The sequence below is a fragment of the Topomyia yanbarensis genome, chromosome 2 (assembly GCF_030247195.1).
Source record: "Topomyia yanbarensis strain Yona2022 chromosome 2, ASM3024719v1, whole genome shotgun sequence".
Lineage (NCBI taxonomy): Eukaryota > Metazoa > Arthropoda > Insecta > Diptera > Culicidae > Topomyia > Topomyia yanbarensis.
Genome location: NC_080671.1, coordinates 82,921,146 through 82,928,470, shown reverse-complemented (window position 1 = coordinate 82,928,470; position 7,325 = coordinate 82,921,146).

The window sequence follows — 7,325 nt, the reverse complement described above, 5'->3', positions numbered from 1 at the left end:
GAATTCCGACCCCGCACATAGGGTTAGAAATTTTCCTAAGAGATTTTTCTTACCCGAAGAGGCGAATGTCCCTTAGGTTGAAAGCTCTATAATCGAAATAAAAAAATCCAATATGGTGACTTACGATTACCACAAAGCAATCATCAATATTAGTATCATTTGGAAGAGGGTGATCAGCAGATACCGGAAATCGATGATCGACATTTTGAAATAAAAGATGCCGACTTTCTAGAAAATCGAGCGAACCATCAATATGGGTGCCATTTGAAAGGGGGTGGTTAGTAGACATCGAAAATTGCTGATTGACGTCATTTTGAAATCCAAGATGGCGACTTCCACTTACTAGAAAATATAGCCATCATCAATATGGGTGTCTTTTGAAAGGGATTGGTCAGTACACATCGGAATTTATGATTGACGTCATTTGGAAAACCAAAATTAATTTATTTTTCTAACTTCAGAAGAAAGGATTAGTTTAGGTGACTTTAAAAATTGTATTCTTACGATGTTTCGATAGGGCAACCCGGCGCTATTCAAACCTAAGCAAATCGCCCTTTTAGATGGATAGTAGTGAAAGAATGTATCGGTCAAAGGTCCTAATTGTTAGTTTGCAACCTCAGCTACATTGTGTAGTCATAAAAATTCATTTGCACTACTCCAGCGCTTGGTGACGATTTGCAAAACTCTGCGTTTTTCCATTGTCAATTTTTTTTGCAATGGAACTATGTTTACCTATGAAACCTTTATTGGAAAAACTCCTTAAGAAGCCAAAAAAACAAGAAATTGTGTTGAAAAAATTAATCTGGGTAGTCACAGATGTCGATTGGCGCATCATGTATTTTCTTTGCTGTAGCGTGTGCAATCGTGTGCGTAGCCGTAAGCCACTGAACGGTGGTTAATGAAATAGAGGGTCCGAACAGCCCCGTACGCGTTTTTCGCATAAAAAATCGTTCTACAAAATAGAATCCTCAAGCTTTCCAAATCACTTTCCTCTTATATTTTTCACTTTAATTTGTTGCTATAATTACGATTTTACTATTATAACGGTTTTTGTTTTAAGAATTGTAAACAAATTCAACACGTTGTTCCTCTTTTCTAAAAAAAATCAAAAATTGGATTCAGCTGTCAAAATTAATGTTCTGGAATAGCGGTTCCACGCAAATCTACGACAGTCAAAATGTCTTACACACTTAATTTTGTTCTACCGCATCCCAGTTTTTTTTTCGCAACTTTTACCGAGTTTTACACAGCCAAGCACTCAGCGAACAAAGCTTTTACCAAGATCTCTGTAGAAGTGACGTTTGTTTTGGTGAAACTCAGAAAATATATCGCTGAACTATCAGTTGAAAAATATTACTGATTGTTCAGCTGTGCGGGGATTACCCAAATATATACGATTTTCTGAGAACACGAAATGAATAAAAATGGATACAATGTCTATGAATTCTAGATAAAAATCACTGATGTCAAGTTAGGTAAACAGCAGGTGGGTGCGCATGAAATTGAAAAAATGGGGAACACTGAATATTTTTGGATGCGAATTGAGCTTGAAAACCTATTAAGTCCGGGTAAAATCATATGCTGAATGATCTGGAAAATTATACAAAAATAAACACGAAATATTAGTATGTTTATTCGTACTGTGTATAATGTCACAGTTGAAATTGTGCTGAATAATTGTATTTTTTACAATATGATTTAACTTCTTTGTGCATACTATTTTTATTTATTTATTTATTTATTTATTTATTTATTTATTTATTTATTTATTTATTTATTCATTTATTTATTTATTTATTTATTTATTTATTTATTTATTTATTTATTTATTTATTTATTTATTTATTTATTTATTTATTTATTTATTTATTTATTTATTTATTTATTTATTTATTTATTCATTTATTTATTTATTTATTTATTTATTTAAAGGCTTTAACCTCGTAGGTAACTCGTCTTACGAGATTAATAAGGAAAAACCGACTCAAGTCACCTGGCAGTGAGATGAGATTGCAAAACTCATGCGAAATAATCATCCAACTAGAGATGTGATGAAAACAGCTTTTAGTCCTGCACGAATAAAGAAAGCCTTGAATGAAATAAATAAATTATAGAAAAACAAAAAAAATAACGAGATTAAAAATAATAATATAACAATAAAATGAAAAACAAGCTAACAAATTCATAAAATGAGTAGAATGATTAATTTAATCCAAAAAAATAATTAAGCAAATTAGTTCAGCTCATTAAATTAAAAATTTTGAATGCTCAGAAAAAATTAAAAAAAAAAAAAATAGATTAAATTGAGTCATATTAACAAATTGAAAGAAATAAATAAAATAAAGGACTGAGCAGAATTACTAATATCAATAAAATGAAGAATAAAATGTATGAACTGAATTAAAATAATTAAAATAATAAAATGAATAAAATAGGATGAATAAAATGAAGTAAATTAATTAAAATAGTTAAACGATTTAAAATTTTAAACAATTTAAATTAATTATTTGAATTATTTAATTAAAATGATTTAAAATAATTGTATTGATTAAATAAATTAAATGGCTTCAATTAATATAATAAATTAAATAAATGTAAATGTAATGAAATTTATAAAATTAATGAACTTAAATTATTAAAATTAATCAAATTAGTAATATGAATGAAATGAAATAATTGGATGAATTGAACGAAAACAAAAACAAAAAACGAAAATATATACGAATCAAATGAAATTAATATAATGAATAAAGGCATACAATTAATTAAATATCTAAGATGAATTTAACAAATTTAAAGGATTCGTTAAATGAATGAAATTGATTAAACGAAATATTTGAAATAAACAAACAATATTAATGCAACAAATAAAATCAATAAAGGTAATACAAGTTATGAACTCAATAGAATTAATAACATTATTAAGATTAATAAAATGAACAGTAGGGTGGGACAAAAATTAGATTCCAGCTCCGAGCAACTTTTTAGATACCATTTGGGTCCTAGAACAACTGTGCAAATTCTTAGCTCGATTGGTGAAACTATATTTTCGCGCCCACTGTTTAAAGTTTACATGGGATTTTGTATGGGAAAATTAACTTTTACTAAATAATTCCTCCAGGAGTCGCCCATTACTTCCTAAAAATAAATCGTTAAATGACTTTTAAACAAAGAAACAAAGTCTCGAAAACCACAAAACGATCTGACGCTTGAGAAAAAAGTTATTAAGCAGAAACTGATTGATGCTCTGACGATTGATAAAATATTCATTTTTTCTAGCACCACTGCTGTTGGTTGTCCAATTATACGCAATTTTGTTTTAATCCACCCTTAATGTGTCTAAATCGTTTATGTACACTATTTGGCCACATCGCAAGGTTTGGAGGGATAAATTGAGGCTTCTTTTGTACATAAGAAGAGAAAGTTGAAACTTTTTGTATATAATTAGACTGTTAGAAGCAGTGATGCTATGAAAAGTGAAATTTTCATCAATCTTCAAAACATCAATCGGTTTTTGTTTAATAACTTTTTCCACAAGCATCAAAACGTTTTGCAGTCTTCTAGACTTTGTTTCCTGGACAAATTTCCTATAAAAATCAGACAACTATTTATTTTTAAGAGGTAAGGGGCAACTCTTGGAAGAATTAATTTGCAGAAGACAATTTCCCCATACGAAATCCCATGTAAACTTTAAACCGCGGGCGCAAAAATATAGTTTCACCGATCGAGCTGAAAATTTGTAGAGTTCTTCTGGGAGCTAAATGGGACTCAAAAAGTTACTCGGAGCCAAATTTTATTTTTTTCATATAACCATGTCCCACTCTAATGAACAGTATGAATGATATGAATTAAAATAATAAAATATAACGAATAAAATGATTGAATTTACGGAATTAATTGAATAAAATGAATAAATCGAATAAAAGGAATGAAATGAATAAAATTTATACTTTGAATAAAACGAATAAGATGACTGTTATGAATGAAACGAATGAAATGCATTAAATTCATAAATTAACCTTCCGAAAGTCGCGTTAAAAATATTTACACGAGAACTCGCATCGTGCACTGAGTTCATTTCATTAACTGTTGCATATAGAACCAAATGATATTGTACAAAGTTATAAAGCAAGTAAAACCTCAACGGTTGGAGCAATGTTTAGTTCGACATCACCCTGTTAGAAGGCGTTGTTATATAACTAACAACCTCAACCCGCTTTAAAATAAATAATAAATTTAAAAATAATGGTTTGCAGTCGTGTCTTAACTGAAATTTGAAGTGTTTTTTTTGTTGAAAACGAACACAAGTGTGCTGGAGGATATTTTGAAGGCTTTATGGTCGAATTAGCCACACCCCGGGGTATTCTGAAACCTGGTTCTACCGGAAAGGAAGACAATTTTCGATCCAATGTCAAACCCGTCTTGCGACATGTCAAACTTCATAATTTTGTATGACAAGTACACTGGAGGAAATTTTGAAGGTTTTTTGCTTAAATTGGCCACATCCCGGGGTATTCCGGTAACCTGGTTCCCTCGGGAAGGAGAACAATTTTCGATCTATTCTAAAACTCATCTTGCGACACGTAAAACTTCATGATTTTGTAAAACAACTGCACTCTGTTACATTTCGAAGGTTTATTACTCAAATTAGCCACATCCCGGAATATTCCTGGAACCTGGTTCTCTCAGGGAGGAGGGCAATTTTCGATCAATTCTAAAACCCGTCTTGGAACATGTCAAGCTTCATGATTTTGCAAATCAATTACACTGTATTGCCGAAAATTGTGGGATGTGGCCAATTGGACCAAGAAACTTAAAAAATGTTATTGTTTATGAAATGCTAAAGATCGTAACAAAACGTATGCATGTAAATCGTTGTTGTTCTGCCCGAGATTGATCAAATGGCATCAATTTGATTTTCCATCGTTCCATTATTTTAGCTAGAATAAAAAAACTCGATAGGTCAGCATTGCCTGCACATGTTCAAACTTGTAATTTTCAAAAACTCATATAATTTTTTTTTTCTTTCTATGACATACGTTTTTTTATAATTTTCCGAAGGTTAAAACTTCAATTTGAACATACATCAAGGTTTTGGAACAATTGATTGACGAAGTTACTTTTTTAATTTTTTTAAAATCTCGTGCACTGACTGCACTAGCGCGACCTTCGGAAGGTTAAACGAGATTTAGAAAAATAAACAAAACAAAGAAAGTAAATAAAATAAATGAGTATTATGAATAAAATCTAAAAAAAATTAAAAATGAACTTGAAAAGTTAATATAAACCATAAAATTAATAAAAAGAAGAAAAAATAAACAGATTGAAATGAATTAAATTATTGCAATGAAACTTAATTTAATTTGATCAACATTATAAAAAATTAAAAGAATAATGGAATAAATTAAATGAATTGAATGTGGAATCAATAACACGGTGCTACAGCGATTTTGAACTTTTCAAGAGACCTAGTATAGATTCTTGTGCGCATCGAATGTAATGCAAATAATTGTTTGAAATTTTTTCTATACCTCCAAAATATTGATTTATAGCAAAAAATGCATTTTTTGAAACTTTCGGCATTAAAAAACTATCTGCGCTGTCATGTTTCAGCCAACTTGCGATTTTTTTTAACTATTCTGGAAAATGAAAATGAAAATGAAAATAGCCAATTTCTTGAGATTTTTTCATGTAGAACATAAAAATGGTTCAACATTTTTTCAAAGGCACGTCCTAGTTCTAATGGCACTTCGAAAGAGCATTTAATTCTGCGTCCAATGAAATTTTGGTTATAAAAATCGGTCGAGAAATAGCAAAGTTATTCAATTATTCCCAAATAAGCAATTGTCGCGCAGGGACCCTTAAGGCACAAAATGCAATTTGAGATAACAGCAGTATTGGAATGCTGAGCACAGTAGCATTGCTACATAAACCCCTTAAGAGCTATAGGAGAGAATTCCTAATTCAGGCAAAGTCGAATAACTTTGCTATTTCTCGACCAATTATGGTTGTCAAAATGCCGTTGTCAAGTACTAGACCACTTGAAAAATTCGTTTCTAACATTTAATGCCTTAATGAAATTTTCTAAAACTAGTGTGATTCAATTCGTCTTCAAAATCCAGATGCGGTGAGGATAAAATCAAACATTTCGAAAAACTCGTTGAATCTCCGAACCATTGCGATGACAGGACTGTTGGCAGCATAGTCAGTTGGTCTCATTTCAGGAACAAGCATAACTCTTTGGCGAAGAGTACGAGATGGCGTATAGAAATGCATTTGTGCTAGTAGGTCAGGAACATCGTATTCATCCAGCAGTATTTTGGCCACAAAGACTGCATGCGATGTCATTCTCCTTTCAGCAAGGGTGTGCAAGCCTAACAAACGACAGCGGTCTTCATACGGCGGCAGGTTCTGCGGATCACTCCATGGCAAGAAACGCAGAACGTACTTGACAAACCGTCTTTGAACGCCTTCGATCCTATTGATCCAAACAGCATGGTAAGAATTTCAAACGACATTGCCAAATTCTAGCATCGAACGCACTAATGAACAGTAAAGAGCTTTAAAACACAAAGGATCACGAAATTCGTTGGATATCTTAAACATGAATCCCAGTTATCGATTGGCCTTATCGATTGTAGCAGAGAAGTGACGATGGTAAGTTAGCTTATAATCCAGTATTACTCCAAGGTCTTTGATGTAGTCAACACGTAGTAGCCGATTTCCAGAAATATTATAATCAAAAGAGATGGTATTCCTAGTGCGATGAAAGCTGATGAAACTGCATTTGGGAATGCACAAAACCATCATATTACGCACACACCAGTCGTTAAGAGTATCCAGAACGGCTTGCAATGCCAGGCAGTCGGACTGATCACGAATTACGTAATATACTTTAACATCGTCAGCGAAAAAAAGTTTGCCACCAGGATTTAAAATACCAGCAACGTCGTTAATAAACAGCGAAAATAGCAGCGGTCCGAGTGTACTACTTTGAGGAACTCCAGAGCTGTTCGAAAAGCAATCAGATTGAGCAGTGCCAATACAACCAGTAACTTGACGATGAATATGCTAATATAGTGTTGGCAGGAAGCAAATAGTGTTTCGTTAACCAGTGACTCAATCAGTTCTGATTCAACTCCAAGCGAAGTAATTCCACGGTAGTTTTCAACGTTACGCTTGTCGCCTTTTTTGAAAATAGGGATTAGTGTCGAACATTTTCAGTGCACTGGAAACGTTTGCTGCTGAAGCGACATATTGAAAAGTTGCGCGAGTGGTGAAGCCAAGATGTCCAATAATTTTTCAATACAGCTGCAGGCATAATA